Source organism: Garra rufa, chromosome 9 (genome assembly GCF_049309525.1).
Source record: "Garra rufa chromosome 9, GarRuf1.0, whole genome shotgun sequence".
In the NCBI taxonomy this organism is placed as follows: domain Eukaryota; kingdom Metazoa; phylum Chordata; class Actinopteri; order Cypriniformes; family Cyprinidae; genus Garra; species Garra rufa.
In genome coordinates, this window is record NC_133369.1 from 32645440 (window position 1) to 32665512 (window position 20073).

At 36.7% G+C, this 20073-nt stretch overlaps 1 protein-coding gene across 1 annotated transcript in view; it reads right to left on the reverse strand.

Annotated features, from left to right (window-relative positions):
- ankib1b (ankyrin repeat and IBR domain containing 1b) overlaps nucleotides 1–20073 on the reverse strand; it is a 322575-nt gene that overhangs the window by 90545 nt on the left and 211957 nt on the right. The gene's annotated exons all lie outside the window — the stretch shown is intronic.

The following is a 20073-nucleotide window of genomic DNA, read 5'->3' on the forward strand; positions in this document are numbered from 1 at the left end:
AGTCACATCTCTGTGATCGGTATCATACGACGAACAAACTGCTTAAGTTTGGTCAAAATCAGATAAAGTGTGTCAAAATTATTAGACATTTCCTGTTTCTCATTTCTCGCCATAATTTGTCGCCCTGCCAAGGCCAAACCGTTCGAGATACCAAAAATCCCCTGGCAATTTTGCTTTCCCAATATCTTGAGATCATGCTGACCGAGTTTGGTGGCCATCGGTGGAAAGGTCTAGGAGGAGTATTTCAAATTCCACAGCTTGATTTTTCCAAAAATCCATATTTAAATAAAAATAGCTGACTTCCTGTTGGTCGTAGCTAATGGGTGTAAATTAGAAAGTTGTCCGGCTTGATGAGTTCAATATATATACCGAGTTTGGTGACTGTAGGACAAAGTAACCCCCCAACTTTTGTCAAAAGGTGGCGCTATGAAGCGCCTGCTCCACGCCCATTTATGGGCTTTTATCAGTGTTTAACTGTCATTAATACAGATGTGTGTGTTGAGTTTCATGAAATTCTAAGCATTTTAAGTGGCTCAAAAACACAAAAAACTAAAGTTAAAGTTTGACACGTTGCCATGGCAACATGATAAAAGTTATGGATAACGCCCTTCACAGATTCTTATCGGTCGTGTTTTGACATTATTGGGATGAAGTTTGAAGCAAATTGAGTAAAATTAAGAGGCTGAGTTTAAAGCGTTTCAAAAACGTCACGCTTTCTGCTGCCAGTTGGTGGCGCTATAACTTTGACTCATAATAGTCCCATCTCTGTGATCGGCATCAGACGATGAACAAACTGCTGAAGTTTGGTCAAAATCAGACAAAGTATGTCAAAGTTATTAGGCACTTCCTGTTTCTCATTTCTCGCCATAAATTTGTCGCCCCGTCACGGTCAAACCGTTCGAGATATCAAAAATCCCCTGGCAATTTTGCGTCCCCAATGTCTTGAGATCATGCTGACCGAGTTTGGTGGCCATCGGTGGAAAGGCCTAGTAGGAGTATTTCAAATTCCATTGCATGCACTTTTTAGACATCCCTGAATAGCCGACTTCCTGTTTGGCGAAGCACGGACTATGAGTGTGAAATTTGTTCGGCCCGATGAGGTCTATATGTGTATGAATTTTGGTGACTGTAGGTCAACCGTTGTGCGCTCCAGAGCCCTTCAAAAGTCGCAATTTTTAACGCTGTGCCATGCCCCCCCCAGGTGACCCCCCCATGTCAAAGTCTGTCCGGCCCTGATGGCCGCAGGTTCCAATGTGTGTGCAAAGTTTCAAGAGTTTTCGTGTATGTTAAGGCCCCCGAAATCCCCCAAAACATTGAAAAAAAAATAATAATAATAATATTATTAATAATATTAATAATATTCGCCCTTTTGGGCTCGGGCCCTAATTAAAGCTGCGAGCAGCGATGAACGGGCCCTCGCACCCGGGCTCACCGCCGACCAGTGGCTTCAGGAAAACAGCAAACGGGGGGCAGTATGCTTTTAATACAGTAAATGTAGGAGAAATATGTCAAAGTCACTTAAATGTGCCAAACTTGCCGCTGCCAGCTGGTGGCGCTATGCCTATAACTGATTATTGGCATGTAGATGTGTTCAGGCCAGCACTATTATCAAACATATGAAGTTTGGTGCAGATTGACCTTGGTATGTTTGAGTTAGTGAAATATATGAGATATCCTGCTGCCAACAGGTGGCGCTATGATAATATCTGAATATTGGTCTTTAGGTGTCTTCAGGCCAGGACTCTTACCAAACCTGTGAATTTTGTGGCAGATCAGACATTTTCAGGCTAAGTTATAACCACTTCTATGTCTATGCAGAAACATCAAACTTTGTCAGGCCACCACGGACATGCCCTTTAATGAAAACTCAAGATCTTCACAATTTAACATCTCTAAGGCCTCAAGATCAGACTGACCAAATATAATGTTGATTTAACTAAATGCAATCAATGCAAGGACTTCAGATAAATGCCAACTGTGAACCAGTATGCTACAAATTGCCTATTTTCTGATGATGATGATAAGAACATGATTCATGATGATAGCAAAATGTTATTATTGCTTGCTTTACGTCCACCACTTCTGCTTAAATGTCATTGTTACCTATCTGAACAATTTTTGTGTGGATATTGCTTTGCTGGTGACTCCTGTTATAAGACATCACTCTTAAGTGCTACATAACTAAGAATCAATAAGGAAGACGGTGCCCAGTTGGCACATGCATTCACAGTAACCATCTGCTAGTTTTGATTTTAAGTTTACAGAATTGAAAGGGTTACACTTTAAAATCAACACACAGACACATACACACAAAATATAAAATGTTGCCATCCAGTTTCATTTGTTAAAATTAACTATATTAGTTAACATGACCAATAAATAAATAGCATTTATTAATGTTAATTAATATTAAGCTAAAAAAAGTATTCATATAAAGTTTATGTACTGTGAATTAACATGAACATGAACACAGTTCATGTGGGTGTACAGCAATACACAATAAAGTGCTCTATAAACGCTTCATTCTTTCAAAATATCTTTAAAAATCAAGTTGAGTATTTTAACGGGGTGATATATATATATATATATATATATATATATATATATATATATAACTGATCTTAAAATTATGGTTTTCAGATGTTTTGAAGAGATAACAGTAACGTTTGTTTTGTTGTCAAAGTCTGTCTTAATTTTTTATTATTATTATTTTATATTCAATAAATAACACTATGTAAATATTGTCTATCAATGAAGATAAATTGATCATGCTAAAAAGTTGTATTTTTAAATCTTTTGCTATGTGACTGAATAGGACAAGTTCATGGTACAGTTAAGTAAAAAATAAATAAAAAACAACAACTGCAAAATACGAACAATGAAAGACTTAGTGACCCTTTATATTTTCTCAAAATATCAGACTCTCAAAGATCAGACATATTTATGTAATTACAATACATACAGTATGTGCATTTTTTGTTCAAAGATGGTCTGTAGGATGGCTCTCTACTCTGTCACCCTCTCTGCCTCTCACCCCTCCCCCCTGCAATAATGAGCTTCTCTGTGCCTGACTGAACGCACACACATACTGTAGAGACATTCACCAGAGTGACAGCAGGTTTCTGAGTTATTTTTTTAATTTTATTTAATTCATTGAAGCTTGTATAAAATTTATATTTCCAGCACTTGCTCAGAATGATTAGATCTCTGTGTGAAAAAAGTTTTAAAGAGTTTGGATGCTGCACTTTAAAGATATAAAAAATTAGGGTTATGTTTTTTACTACATCTTTAAAAAATCACCACGTCAACACCGTTCGAGATATCCAAAATCCGCTCGCAATTTAACATCTTCAGAATCTTCTCTTCATGTTAAAAAAGTTTGGTGTGAACAGCTGGTTGTTCTTAGGAGTAGTGTGAATTTGTTTACAGCCTGATTTTTCAAAAAATCCACCTTCAAATCAAAATAGCCGGCTTTCTGTTGGTCTTAGCTAATGAGTTTGATTTAGAAAGTTGTCCAGATTGATGAGAGCAATATAAGTACAGAGTTTGGTGACTGTAGGAAAAACTAACCCCCCAACTTTTGTCAAAAGATGGCGCTATAGAGTGCCTGCTCCACGCCCATTTATGACCTTTTGCCAGTGTCTAACTATAATTAATATTGATGTGTGTGTTGAGTTTCATGAAATTCTAAGCATGTTATCTGCCTCGAAAAGACAGGAATGTAATTTTAAAGTTTGACACGTTGCCATGGCAACAGCATTTGATTTATCATCGACCCCTTTACATATTCTTTATCGGCCGTGTTTTGACATGATTTTGATGAAGTTTAAAGAAAATCGAGTAAAATTAAGAGGCTGATTTCAAAGCATTTTGAAAATGACACGTTTCCTGCTGCCAGTTGGTGGCGCTATAACTTTGACTCATAATAGTCACATTTATGGAATCGGCATCATACAAGGAACAAACTGGTGAAGTTCCATCAGAATCAGGCAATGTGTGCAACAGTTATTAGACACTTCCTGTTTCTCATTTCTCGCCATAACTTTGTCGCCTTGCCACGGCCAAACCGTTCGAGATATCAAAAATCTCCTCGCAATTTAGCGTCCCCAATGTCTTGAGATCATGCTGACCGAGTTTGGTGACAATCCCATGGAATTCCTGGGAGGAGTACGTTAAATTCCAGAGCATGCGCTTTTTAAACAGCCCTAAATATCTCACTTCCTGTTGCGTGGAGCCCATGACATAGAGTACAAAAGTTGTTCAGCTCGATGAGTTCTATATGTGTACCGAGTTTCATATCAATACGCGCAAGTATGTGTGCGCAGTACATCAAGTTTTCAAACTGTGTTCCAGGGGGCGCTGTAGAGGCCCTGAACCACGCCCGGGTCCCAGCCTCTGTGGCGTCCGGACGACGGCAGATTCCGACGTGTGTGCAAATTTTCAAGAGTTTTTGAGTATGTTAAGGCCCCCAAAAGTGCCCCAACGGTTGAAAAAAAATAAAAAAATAAAAAAAAAATTAAAGCTGCAAGCAGCGTTGACCGGGCCCTCGCCGTCTGGCAGTCGCCATACTGATAGCATCTGGAAAACGGTGCCCAGTTGGCACATGCATTCACAATAACCCTTTGGACTAACCCTAACTGTCTCTCCTCCTGTCTGACTCTTTCTCTTAACACCCATCCCACCTCCTTACACTCAGCCACTTACCACACAAACACACACATAGAGTGCAGAGCAGAGTGAGATCAGATTTGTTTTTTAATTTTCTTTCATTCGTGGAGTTTTGTATAATTATGAAATGAACTGTGTTTAATCAGAATGAATAGGTATTTGTATGAAAAAAGTTTCAAAGAGTTAGGATGCTGCACTTTAAATATATAATAAATCATTGAAAATTGAAAATGGAAAATGAAATTCTAGGCACGCTATCTGCCTCAAAAACACAGGAAACAAATATTTGAATGTATTTTGTATTTTTATTTATTTGCCATGGCAACAGCATTTGATGCATCAGGGACGCCTTTACAGACTCTCATCGGCCGTGTTTTTACATCATTCTGATGAAGTTGGAAGAAAATCGAGTACAAAAATATTGTTCGTTGTTCGTTCTTGTGTTAGTTCATTAACTAATGTTAACAAAAGAGACTCTATTTTAAATAGTTACCATATTTTATGATCTACATCCATTTTTTAATATTATTTATTATTATTTATGATCTATAAGCATCTGTGAAATAATTATAAACAAATATATTAAAAATAAATACATATTAACTTAGTTGATGTATTTGTTTCTCATTCTAATTAAGTGAACTGAGCAGTATAGTGTCATACTTATAAGATTTTTTATTCTATCAGTGAGATTGTATATATGTATATAAATCATATAATTTTTCCTTAAAAGATTAAAAAAAGATTTTAATGCTCTTTAAGCACCTATACAAAATAATTATGTAAAAGTACACTGACAGTACAGTCTATATCAACTGATTCTATGGATTATTTTCATTCTTATACACTGAGAATGAGCTAAATAGCATTAGAGGTCAAACGATTCCTTATCTTATGAGGACCTCTAGTGTTCATCCCTGGTATTACAGCTTTAATCTGACAAATTTATGTGACACTTTTAATGTTTTTGGGGCCTCTGAGCATGATAACATTTTGAAACTACACGTATTTCCTAAGAATTTCTTGTTGTTTATATGTAAAAAGTTTTGATGAGTTAGAATAATGCAATTTAAAGATATATGAAAATAACTCTTCATCTTTTTTATTGTTACTTTCATAAATCACCACATCAACACCGTTCAAGATGTCCCAAAGCCGTTCACAATTTAACATCTTCAGTATCTTGGCATCATGTTGACAAAGTTTGCTGTGAACTGTCTGATTCTGCTATGAGTGATATGAATTTATTCACAGCTATATTTAAAAACACAGGAAACAAATGTTAAAGTTTGACATGTTGCCATGGCAACAGCATTTGATTTATCAAGGACCCCTTCACAGATTCTCATCGGCCGTGTTTTGATATTATTCTGATGAAGTTTGAAGCAAATTGAGTAAAATAAAGAGGTTGATTTAAAAGCGTTTTGCAAGCAACACACTTCCTGCTGCCAGTTGGTGGCGCTATAACTTTGACTCATAATAGTCGCATCTCTGTGATCGGTATCATACTACGAACAAACTGCTTAAGTTTGGTCAAAATCAGCTAAAGTGTGTCAAAATTATTAGACATTTCCTGTTTCTCATTTCTCGCCATAATTTGTCGCCCTGCCATGGCCAAACCGTTCGAGATAGCAAAAATCCCCTGGCAATTTTGCATTCCCAATATCTTGAGATCATGCTGACTGAGTTTGGTGGCCATCGGTGGAAAGGTCTAGGAGGAGTATTTCAAATTCCACAGCTTGATTTTTCCAAAAATCCATATATAAATAAAAATAGCTGACTTCCTGTTGGTCGTAGCTAATGGGTGTAAATTAGAAAGTTGTCCGGCTTGATGAGTCCAATATATGTACCGAGTTTGGTGACTGTAGGACAAAGTAACCCCCCAACTTTTGTCAAAAGGTGGCGCTATGGAGCGCCTGCTCCACGCCCATTTATGGGCTTTTATCAGTGTTTAACTGTTATTAATACAGATGTGTGTGTTGAGTTTCATGAAATTCTAAGCATTTTAAGTGGCTCAAAAACACAAAAAACTAAAGTTAAAGTTTGACACGTTGCCATGGCAACATGATAAAAGTTATGGATAACGCCCTTCACAGATTCTTATCGGTCGTGTTTTGACATTATTGGGATGAAGTTTGAAGCAAATTGAGTAAACTTAAGAGGCTGAGTTTAAAGCGTTTCAAAAACGTCACGCTTTCTGCTGCCAGTTGGTGGCGCTATAACTTTGACTCATAATAGTCACATCTCTGTGATCGGCATCAGACGATGAACAAACTGCTGAAGTTTGGTCAAAATCAGACAAAGTATGTCAAAGTTATTAGGCACTTCCTGTTTCTCATTTCTCGCCATAAATTTGTCGCCCCGTCACGGTCAAACCGTTCGAGATATCAAAAATCCCCTGGCAATTTTGCATCCCCAATGTCTTGAGATCATGCTGACCGAGTTTGGTGGCAATCGGTGGAAAGGCCTAGTAGGAGTATTTCAAATTCCATTGCATGCACTTTTTAGACATCCCTGAATAGCCGACTTCCTGTTTGGCGAAGCACGGACTATGAGTGTGAAATTTGTTCGGCCCGATGAGGTCTATATGTGTATGAATTTTGGTGACTGTAGATCAACCGTTGTGCGCTCCAGAGCCCTTCAAAAGTCGCAATTTTTAACGCTGTGCCATGCCCCCCCCAGGTGACCCCCCCATGTCAAAGTCTGTCCGGCCCTGATGGCCGCAGGTTCCAATGTGTGTGCAAAGTTTCAAGAGTTTTCGTGTATGTTAAGGCCCCCGAAATCCCCCAAAACATTGAAAAAAAAATAATAATAATAATAATAATAATAATAATCCTTAGAAAAACAATAGGGCCTTCGCCCTTTTGGGCTCGGGCCCTAATTAAAGCTGCAAGCAGCGTTGACCGGGCCCTCGCCGTCTGGCAGTCGCCATCCCGATAGCATCAGGAAAACGGTGCCCAGTTGGCACATGCATTCACAGTAACCCTTTGGACTAACACTAACTGTCTCCCCTCCTGTCTGACTCTTTCTCTTGCCACCCATCCCCCCTCCTTACACTCAGCCACTTACCACACAAACACACACATAGAGTGCAGAGCAGAGTGAGATCAGATATGTTTTTTAATTTTCTTTCATTCGTGGAGTTTTGTATAATTATGAAATGAACTGTGTTTAATCAGAATGAATAGTTATTTGTATGAAAAAAGTTTCAAAGAGTTAGGATGCTGCACTTTAAATATATAATAAATCATTGAAAATTGAAAATGGAAAATGAAATTCTAGGCACGATATCTGCCTCACAAACACAGGAAACAAATATTTGAATGTATTTTGTATTTTTATTTATTTGCCATGGCAGCAGCATTTGATGCATCAGGGACGCCTTTACAGACTCTCATCGGCCGTGTTTTTACATCATTCTGATGAAGTTTGAAGAAAATCGAATACAAATATATTGTTCGTTGTTCGTTCGTGTGTTAGTTCATTAACCATTGTTAACAAAAGAGACCCTATTTTAAATAGTTACCATGTTTTATGATCTACAACCATTTTTAAATATTATTTTAATGATCTATAAGCATCTGTGAAATAATTATAAACAAATTTATTAAAAATAAATACATATTAACTTAGTTGATGTATTTGTTTCTCATTCTAATTAAGTGAACTGAGCAGTATAGTGTCATACTTATAAGATTTTTTATTCTATCAGTGAGATTGTATATATGTATATAAATCATATAAGTTTTCCTTAAAAGATTAATAAAAGATTTTAATGCTCTTTAAGCACCTATACAAAATAATTATGTAAAAGTACACTGACAGTACAGTATATATAAACTGATTCTATGGATTATTTTCATTCTTATACACTGAGAATGAGCTAAATAGCATTATTGTTCAAACGATTCCTTATCTTATGAGGACCTCTAGTGTTCATCCCTGGTACTAGAGCTTTAATCTGACAAATTTATATGACACTTTTAATGTTTTTGGGGCCTCTGAGCATGATAACCTTTTGAAACTACACGTATTTCCTAAGAATTTCTTGTTCTTTATATGTAAAAAGTTTTGATGAGTTAGAATAATGCAATTTAAAGATATATGGAAATAACTCTTCATCTTTTTTACTGTTACTTTCATAAATCACCACATCAACACCGTTCAAGATATCCCAAAGCCGTTCACATTTTAACATCTTCAGTATCTTGGCATCATATTGACAAAGTTTGGTGTGAACTGTCTGATTCTGCTATGAGTGATATGAATTTATTCACAGCTATATTTTTCCAAAAATCCACATTCAAATCAAAATAGCTGACTTCCTGTTGGTCGTAGCTAATGGGTATAAATTTTTTGCAAAAAAAATCTGGTGATCAAAAATGATTAGGCTGTAGTTAAGAACTGTTAGTTTTATGGACAGTTAGAATGTTTTGTATATGCAGACAAGGGCTTTATGATGGGCCTGATTTGAATTTAGAAAAATGTTTTATTTCTTAAACATGTTTGAAGTTCTTAATAGATTTCACTGTTGCACATTTAGTCTTTTTATTTTTTTACAGTAATGTACATTTTGCAGTTTGTTTACATGGTGTACATTGGATGCACATATTTATGACTTCTTGTTACAGTATTCATTTAAAATAAAAGTTGTTTAAAATAAACAACTGTGTGCACCCTATTATTAATGTAGATGTGTATTTCAGTAATACACTTAAGTAGGGGAGTTTTAAGTTACCAGCATTTATATCAAAATATGGATCCCATGTCTGCAAAACTAACATTTTAAATGAAATATTGATAGCTAATCGATATCGAATCGAATTGAATCGAAACCATAAAAATAAGAATCGAATCGAATTGCTAAATTGGTCACAATACCCAGCCCTAATTCACATCCTAATGAATAAACAACCAAGAGTTTAAATATTCCCTTCTATCTCCTCCTCTCTGACTCTCTCTTTCCACCCATCCCCCCTCCCCACTCTCACCCTAACACTCAACAAACACACACCCACTTACCACGCACACACATAAGTGCAGAGCAGAGAGGGATCAGATTTGTTTTTTAATTTTCATTAATTCATAGATCTTTGTATAATTATGAAATGAACGGTGTCTGATCAGAATGACTAGTAGTCTGTATGAAAAAAGTTTCAAAGACTTTGGATGCTGCACTTTAAAGATATAATAAAATTACGGCTATCTTTTTTTACTCCGATTTCAATCAATCACCACATCAACACCGTTCAAGATATCCTAAATCTGCTCGCAATTTAGCATCTTCAGAATGTTGGCATCATGTCAAAAAAGTTTGGTGTGAATTGGTTGGTTTTCCCGAGAGAAGTATATAAAATTCCACAGCCTGATTTTTCCAAATATCCACATTCAAATCAAAATAGCTGACTTCCTGTCGATCGTAGCTAATGGGTGTAAATTAGAAATGTTTCTGGCTTGATGAGATCAATATATGTACCGAGTTTGGTGACTGTAGGACAAACTAAACCCCCAACTTTTGTCAAAAGGTGGCGCTATGGAGCGCCTGCTCCACACCCATTTATGGGCTTTTATCAGTGTCTAAATATCATTAATACAGATGTGTGTGTGAAGTTTCATGAAATTCTGAGTATTTTAAGTGGCTCCAAAACACAAAAAGCTAAAGTTAAAGTTTGATACGTTGCCATGGCAACATGATAAAAGTTATCGATAATGCAATTCACAGATTCTCATTGGCCATGTTTCAACATTATTGAGATGAAGTTTGAAGCAAATTGAGTAAAATTAAGAGGTTGATTTAAAAGCATTTAGAAAATGTTGCGCTTTGTGCTGCCAGTTGGTGGCGCTATAACTTTGACTCCTAATAGTCACATCTCTGTGATCGGCATCATAAGATGAACAAACTGCTGAAGTTTGGTCAAAATCAGACAAAGTGTGTTAAAGTTATTAGACACTTCCTGTTTCTCATTTCTCGCCATAACTTTGTCGCCCCGCCACGGCCAAACCGTTCGAGATATCAAAAATCCCCTGGCAATTTTGCGTCCCCAATGTCTTGAGATCATGCTGACCGAGTTTGGTGGCCATCGGTGGAAAGGTCTAGGAGGAGTATTTCAAATTCCATTGCATGCGCTTTTTAGACATCCCTGAATAGCTGACTTCCTGTAGGGTGAAGCACTGACTTTGAGCATGAAAGTTTTTCAGCCCGATGAGGTCTATATGTGTATGAATTTTGATAACTGTAGGTCAACCGGTGTGCGCTCCAGAGTCCCTCAAATGTATTTTTTTTTCATGCTGTGCCACGCCCCCCCCAGGTGACCCCCCCATGTCAAAGTTGGTCCGGCCCTGATGGCCGCAGGTTCCAATGTGTGTGCAAAGTTTCAAGAGTTTTCGTGTATGTTAAGGGCCCCGAAATTACCCAAAACATTGATGAAATAATAATAATAATAATCCTTAGAAAAACAATAGGGCCTTCGCCCATTCTGGGCTCGGGCCCTAATTAAAGCTGCGAGCAGCGATGAACGGGCCCTCGCACCCGGGCTCACCGCCGACCGGTGGCTTCAGGAAAACAGCAAACGGTGGGCAGTATGCTTTTAATACAGTAAATATAGAAAAAATATGTCATAAGTCATTTAAATGTGCCAAACTTGCCGCTGCCAGCTGGTGGCGCTATGCCTATAACTGATTATTGGCATGTAGATGTGTTCAGGCCAGCACTATTATCAAACATATGAAGTTTGGTGCAGATTGACCTTGGTATGTTTGAGTTAGTGAAATATATGAGATATCCTGCTGCCAACAGGTGGGGCTATGATAATATCTGAATATTGGTCTTTAGGTGTCTTCAGGCCAGGACTCTTACCAAACCTGTGAATTTTGTGGCAGATCAGACAGTTTCAGGCTAAGTTATAACCACTTCTATGTCTATGCAGAAACATCAAACTTTGTCAGGCCACCACGGACATGCCCTTTAATGAAAACTCAAGATCTTCACAATTTAACATCTCTAAGGCCTCAAGATCAGACTGACCAAATATAATGTTGATTTAATTAAATGCAATCAATGCAAGGACTTCAGATAGATGCCAACTGTGAACCAGTATGCTACAAATTCCCTATTTTCTGATGATGATGATAAGAACATGTAATTCATGATGATAGCAAAATGTTATTATTGCTTCCTTTACATCCACCACTTCTGCTTAAATGTCATTGTTACCTATCTGAACAATTTTTGTATAATATATTTTTGTATAAAATCAATTTTTGTCATAACTAAGAATCAATAAGGAAGACGGTGCCCAGTTGGCACATGCATTCACAGTAACCCTCTGCTAGTTTGGATTTTAAGTTTACAGAATTGAAAGGGTTACACTTTAAAATCAACACACAGACACATACACACAAAATATAAAATGTTGCCATCCAGTTTCATTTGTTAAAATTAACTATATCAGTTAACATGACCAATAAATAAATAGCATTTATTAATGTTAATTAATATTAAGCTAAAAAAAAGTATTCATATAAAGTTTATGTACTGTGAATTAACATGAACATGAACACAGTTCATGTGGGTGTACAGCAATACACAATAAAGTGCTCTATAAACGCTTTCTTTCAAAATATCTTTAAAAATCAAGTTGAGTATTTTAACGGGGTGATATATATATATATATATATAAAACTGATCTTAAAATGATGGTTTTCAGATGTTTTGAAGAGATAACAGTAACGTTTGTTTTGTTGTCAAAGTTTGTCTTAATGTTTTATTATTATTATTTTATATTCAATAAATAACACTATGTAAATATTGTCTATCAATGAAGATAAATTGATCATGCTAAAAAGTTGTATTTTTTTAAATCTTTTGCTATGTGACTGAATAGGACAAGTTCATGGTACAGTTAAGTAAAAAATAAATAAAAAACAACAACTGCAAAATACGAACAATGAAAGACTTAGTGACCCTTTATATTTTCTCAAAATATCAGACTCTCAAAGATCAGACATATTTATGTAATTACACTACATACAGTATGTGCATTTTGTTCAAAGATGGTCTGTAGGATGGCTCTCTACTCTGTCACCCTCTCTGCCTCTCACCCCTCCCCCCTGCAATAATGAGCTTCTCTGTGCCTGACTGAACGCACACACATACTGTAGAGACATTCACCAGAGTGACAGCAGGTTTCTGAGTTATCTTTTTAATTTTCTTTAATTCATTGAAGCTTGTATAAAATTTATATTTCCAGCACTTGCTCAGAATGATTAGATCTCTGTGTGAAAAAAGTTTTAAAGAGTTTGGATGCTGCACTTTAAAGATATAAAAAATTAGGGTTATGTTTTTTACTACATCTTTAAAAAATCACCACGTCAACACCGTTCGAGATATCCAAAATCCGCTCGCAATTTAACATCTTCAGAATCTTCTCTTCATGTTAAAAAAGTTTGGTGTGAACAGCTGGTTGTTCTTAGGAGTAGTGTGAATTTGTTTACTACCTGATTTTTCAAAAAATCCACATTCAAATCAAAATAGCCGGCTTTCTGTTGGTCTTAGCTAATGAGTTTGATTTAGAAAGTTGTCCAGATTGATGAGATTAATATATGTACAGAGTTTGGTGACTGTAGGAAAAACTAACCCCCCAACTTTTGTCAAAAGATGGCGCTATAGAGTGCCTGCTCCACGCCCATTTATGACCTTTTGCCAGTGTCTAACTATCATTAATATTGATGTGTGTGTTGAGTTTCATGAAATTCTAAGCATGTTATCTGCCTTGAAAAGACAGGAATCTAATTTTAAAGTTTGACATGTTGCCATGGCAACAGCATTCGATTTATCATCGACCCCTTTACATATTCTTATCGGTCGTGTTTTGACATGATTTTGGTGAAGTTTAAAGAAAATCGAGTAAAATTAAGAGGCTGATTTCAAAGCATTTTGAAAATGACACACTTCCTGCTCCCAGTTGGTGGCGCTATAACTTTGACTCATAATAGTCACATTTAAGGAAACGGCATCATACAACGAACAAACTGGTGAAGTTTCATCAGAATCAGGCAATGTGTGCAACAGTTATTAGACACTTCCTGTTTCTCATTTCTCGCCATAACTTTGTCACCTTGCCACGGCCAAACCGTTCGAGATATCAAAAATCTCCTCGCAATTTAGCGTCCCCAATGTCTTGAGATCATGCTGACCGAGTTTGGTGACAATCCAATGGAATTCCTGGGAGGAGTACGTTAAATTCCAGAGCATGCGCTTTTTAAACAGCCCTAAATATCTCACTTCCTGTTGCGTGGAGCCTATGACATAGAGTACAAAAGTTGTTCAGCTCGGTGAGTTCTATATGTGTACCGAGTTTCATATCAATACGTGCAAGTATGTGTGCGCAGTACATCAAGTTTTCAAACTGTGTTCCAGGGGGCGCTGTAGAGGCCCTGAACCACGCCCGGGTCCCAGCCTCTGTGGCGTCCTGATGGCCGCAGATTCCGACGTGTGTGCAAATTTTCAAGAGTTTTTGAGTATGTTAAGGCCCCCAAAAGTGCCCGGAAGGTGTAAAAAAATAAAAAAAAATAAAAAAATAAGAACCCTTAGAAGAACAATAGGGCCTTCGCCCTTTTGGGCTCGGGCCCTAATTAAAGCTGCAAGCAGCGATGACCGGGCCCTCGCCGTCTGTGCAATCGCCATCCCGATAGCATCAGGAAAACGGTGCCCAGTTGGCACATGCATTCACAGTAACCCTTTCGACTAACCCTAACTGCCCAGCAAACAGGGGACGTCCCCCGGACGTTGCGAACGTCCGTTTAGGTCCGCAGTACGTCCGCTTTATAACGTTCGCTGACGGACGTTCGGAGGACGTCCGGATTTGGTCCGATTTGTAACGTTCGCTGGCGGACTTTCTGAGGACGTCCGCATTTGGTCCTCGTTTTGACGTTCGCTGGCGGACTTTCTGAGGACGTCCGCATTTGGTCCTCGTTTTGACGTTCGCTGGCGGACTTTCTGAGGACGTCCGCATTTGGTCCTCGTTTTGACGTTCGCTGGCGGACTTCTGAGGACGTCCGCATTTGGTTATAGTTTTGACGTTCGCTGGGCGGACGTTCGGGGGACATCTATTTTTGCATTATATATATTTTTTCTATTTATTATATATTAAACAAAAAGTCATCTAAGCTTGTTCTATTCTTTTTCTATTCTATCTGTTTTCTATTTATTATATGATTAGCAAAACAAAAAAAACAAAAAAAAAACTGACAGACCGTCAATTCCATATCATAAAAAAGCGTCTGCTAAATGACTTAATTGTAAATGTAATAGATTTGAATTAATTGTATAATAAGTTAATGTTAAAATGTTATAACTCATTTCTGGAAAAAGAAAATAGGAGTGACTTCTGCAATTAAAGATGTCATCAAATCATGAGTCTGTTTTTAGCAGTTATGTCATTTAAACATCAAAAACATGATACCCTTCAATAATATAATTGAACACAAGCTACAATTAAGCTCTATGCATTCCCCATGCATGAAGAATATAAGGTTGCTCTAAAAGTATGCTATAGAGTGATGAATGCAGCCAAGAAAACGAAGAATGGAAAAGAAAGTGGAAAATAACACAGGTAAGAAAAATACATGTATTCTATTTACATATTAAACTGTTGGTAAACCAATAAGAAAAGATATTTAGGAAAATTCTTCTTTTTGCATTTAAATGTGTAATACAATATAGCCATATTGTGATATAGGCTACAAGCAAGTGTAGATCAAATGAGCGCGTGATTGAGTGACATCACTTTAGGGTTACGCGCATGTATCCATGGCAACGCTCAGCTGCTTAGTGAGTAGTGACAGTTAACGGTCCTCCCGGTCATTTCTTCAGACACAGCCTTTTGTTTTCGCTTTTGTCGGTCGAAAAGGTATTTATACTTTTATATTTATAAACATTAGCTACTATAACCACTGTGTAATGCTGAAAAGTTAACATTTTAAAACGTTTGCTGAAGTTGTCCGTCATGTACGGCTGCTGACAGTTAGCATGTGAACACTTTTTGAAGCTAACGTTAGCATGTAAAGGTGAAATGATTAAATGTACATGATATTTACAGAAACTGAACTTAGGTATTTAATTTTCATGTGGTAAAAATACACACAGAGACGCCAATGCGGCAAAAGAAAAAAACATTTGGGACGGATAGCCTCATTCACTAAATTACTGACCGCCTGGTCTAAATCCAAATTCTCAACAGTCTTTGCAAATATTTTTTTAATGGACAAACTATAGTTATAGAAATAAAAAATCATAATACTACTGCATGTTTTAATTTTGTTGTTTTAGGATAGAAGATAACGGGAAGAATTGCCGTCGGACTAACCCCACAGCTGGCAACCACACCCACACACGGAAAGAGCACTGCAACTTTACAAATGTTCAATTAAAATAAACGTAGTTTGCTCTATACAATGTGTTTGTTGTCTTTGATTAGCCTAAATGTAAAATAAAATGACATCCAGAGAATTTAAATTGAAAGTCCCCTAAACGTCCCGAATGGCCACTGCACGTCCTGTGAACGTCCCCGTGAACGTCCGGAGGACGTCTTCGCGAACGTCCGCTAGACGTAACGGGGACCCTACACAATGACGTCCGGAGGACGTTCGCAGAGGCCATTTAGGGGACGTCCTGGGGACCTTTTTTTGTTAGCTGGGTGTCTCTCCTCCTCTCTGACTCTTTCTCTTACCACCCATCCCCCCTCTTTACACTCAGCCACTTACCACACAAACACACACATTAAGTGCAGAGCAGAGCGAGATCAGATATGTTTTTTTATTTTCTTTCATTCGTGGAGTTTTGTATAATTATGAAATGATCTGTGTTTGATCAGAATGAATAGTTATTTGTATGAAAAAAGTTTCAAAGAGTTAGGATGCTGCACTTTAAATATATAATAAATCATTGAAAATTTAAAAATGAAAATGAAATTCTAAGCACGCTATTTGCCTCAAAAACACAGGAAACAAATATTTGAAACTATTTTTAATTTTTATTTATTTGCCATGACAACAGCATTTGATGCATCAGGGACGCCTTTATGTGAAATAATTATAAACAAATATATTAAAAATAAATACATATTTACTTAGTAGATTTTTTTGGCCTTTTTGTATTTGTTTCTCATTCTAATTAAGTGAACTGAGCAGTATAGTGTCATACTTATAAGATTTTTTGTTCTATCAGTGAGAGTGTATATATGTATTTAAATCATATAATTTTTCCTTAAAAGATAAAAAAAAGATTTTAATGCTCTTTAAGCACCTATACAAAATAATTATGTAAAAGTAGACTGACAATACAGTACATATCAACTGATTCTATGGATTATTGTCATTCTTATATACTGAGAATGAGTTAAATAGCATTAGAGGTCAAACGATTCCTTATCTTATGATATTATGATTATCCTCTAGTGTTCATCCCTGGTATTACAGCTTTAATCTGACAAATTTATGACACTTTTAATGTTTTTGGGCCCTCTGAGCATGATAACATTTTGAAACTACACGTATTTCCTAATAATTTCTTGTTCTTTATATGTAAAAAGTTTTGATGAGTTAGAATAATGCAATTTAAAGATATATGAAAATAACTCTTCATCTTTTTCATTGTTACTTTCATAAATCACCACATCAACACTGTTCAAGATATCCCAAAGTTGTTCACAATATAGGGAACATTTTCCCAATATTCTGAGGATGATGATAAGAACATGTAATTCATGATGATAACAAAATGTTATTATTGCTTGCTTTACGTCCACCACTTCTGCTTAAATGTCATCGTTACCTATCTGTTCAATTTGTGTGTGGATATTGCTTTGCAGGTGACTCCTGTTATAAGACATCACTCTTAAGCGCTACATAACTAAGAATCAATTAGGAAAACGGTGCCCAGTTGGCACATGCATTCACAGTAACCCTCTGCCAGTTTGGATTTAAAGTTTACAGAAATGAAAGGGTTACATTTTTAAATCAACACACAGACAAATACACACTAAATATACAACTTTACCATCCAGTTTCATTTGTTAACATTGTTAACATGAACAATAATAAATAGCATTTATTAATGTTAATTAATATTAACCTAAAAAAGTACTCATATATTGTTTAAAGGTAAATTAGTATCTTTTAACATAGTGTATATACTGTGAATTAACATGAACATGAACACAGTTCATGTGGGTATACAACAATACACAACAAAGTGCTCAATAAACGCTTCATTCTTTCAAAATATCTTTAAAAATCAAGTTGGGTATTGTAATGGGGCGATATATAAATATAACTCATCTTAAAATGGTACAATTTTCAGATGTTTTGAACAGATAACAGCAAAGTTTGTTTTGTTGTCAAAGTTTGTCTTAAAATTGTTAGTGTTTTTTTTTATTGAATCAAAAATTTTAATTATGAAAATAAATGTCTATCAATGAAGATAAATCGCTCATGCTAAAAAGCTGTATTTTTCTTAATCTTTTGCTATGTGACTGAATAGGACAAGTTCATGGTACAGTTCAGTAAAAAATAAATAAAAAAACAACAACTGCAATATACAAAGAATGAAAGAGTTCGTGACCCTTTATATTTTCTCAAAGATCAGACTCTCAAAGTTCAGACATATTTATGCAGATTAAACTACAGCAATGTGCAATGTGCAAATTGCATCTTCCTCAAAGATGGTCTTAAGCAAAACAGCATGTTCCACTGGTCTCTCTCCCTTTCACCCCTCCCCCCTTCAGTCACTCTTAGTGTCAACACAGACTGTCAGCCCAGTGACAACAGTTTACTGATTTCTTTTTTTAATTTTCTTTAATTCATAGAAGCTTGAATAATTATGATATTACCAGCACTTGCTCATAATGATTAGATCTCTGTGTGAAAAAAGTTTTAAAGAGTTTGGATGCTGCACTTTAAAGATATAAAAAATGAGGGTTATGTTTTTTAAAAAATCACCACGTCAACACCGTTCAAGATATCCCAAATCCGCTCGCAATTTAACATCTTCAGAATCTTCTCTTCATGTTAAAAAAGTTTGGTGTGAATACCTTGTTATTCTTAGAAGGAGTGTGAATTTGTTTACAGCCTGATTTTTCCAAAAATCCACATTCAAATCAAAATAGCCGGCTTCCTGTTGGTCTTAGCTAATGAGTTTGATTTAGAAAGTTGTCCAGATTGATGAGAACAATATATGTACAGAGTTTGGTGACTGTAGGAAAAACTAACCCCCCAACTTTTGTCAAAAGATGGCGCTATAGAGTGCCTGCTCCACGCCCATTTATGACCTTTTGCCAGTGTCTAACTATCATTAATATTGATGTGTGTGTTGAGTTTCATGAAATTCTAAGCATGTTATCTGCTTCGAAAAGACAGGAATCTAATTTTAAAGTTTGACACGTTGCCATGGCAACAGCATTTGATTTATCATCGTACCCTTTACATATTCTTATCGGCCGTGTTTTGACATTATTTTGATGAAGTTTGAAGAAAATCAAGTAAAATTAAGAGGCTGATTTCAACGCATTTTGAAAATGACACGCTTCCTGCTACCAGTTGGTGGCGCTATAACTTTGACTCATAATAGTCACATTTATGGAATCGGCATCATACAACGAACAATCTGGTGAAGTTTCATCAGAATCAGGCAATGTGTGCAACAGTTATTAGACACTTCCTGTTTCTCATTTCTCGCCATAACTTTGTCGCCTTGCCACGGCCAAACCGTTCGAGATATCAAAAATCCCCTCGCAATTTAGCGTCCCCAATGTCTTGAGATCATGCTGACCGAGTTTGGTGACAATCGTATGGAAATCCTGGGAGGAGTACGTTAAATTCCAGAGCATGCGCTTTTTACACAGCCCTAAATATCTCACTTCCTGTTGCGTTAAGAAAATGACATAGAGTACAAAAGTTGTTCAGCTCAATGAGTTCTATATGTGTACCGAGTTTCATATGTGTACGTTCAAGTATGTGTGCTATATGGCCCTAAAAATTCCAGGGGGCGCTGTAGAGTCCCCTTGCCACGCCCCGGTACCAGCCTCTGTGACGTCCTGATGGCCGCAGATTCCGACATGTGTGCAAATTTTCAAGAGTTTTTGAGCATGTTAAGACCCCCTTAAGTGCCCGGAAGGTTAACAAAAAAAAAAAAAAAAAAAAAATAAGAATCCTTAGGAAAACAAGAGGGCCTTCGCCCATTCTGGGCTCGGGCCCTAAAAAAAAAACAAATAAGAATCCTTAGAAGAACAATAGGGCCTTCGCCCTTTTGGGCTCGGGCCCTAATAAGAATCCTTAGAAGAACAATAGGGCCTTCGCCCTTTTGGGCTCGGGCCCTAATAAGAATCCTTAGGAAAACAAGAGGGCCTT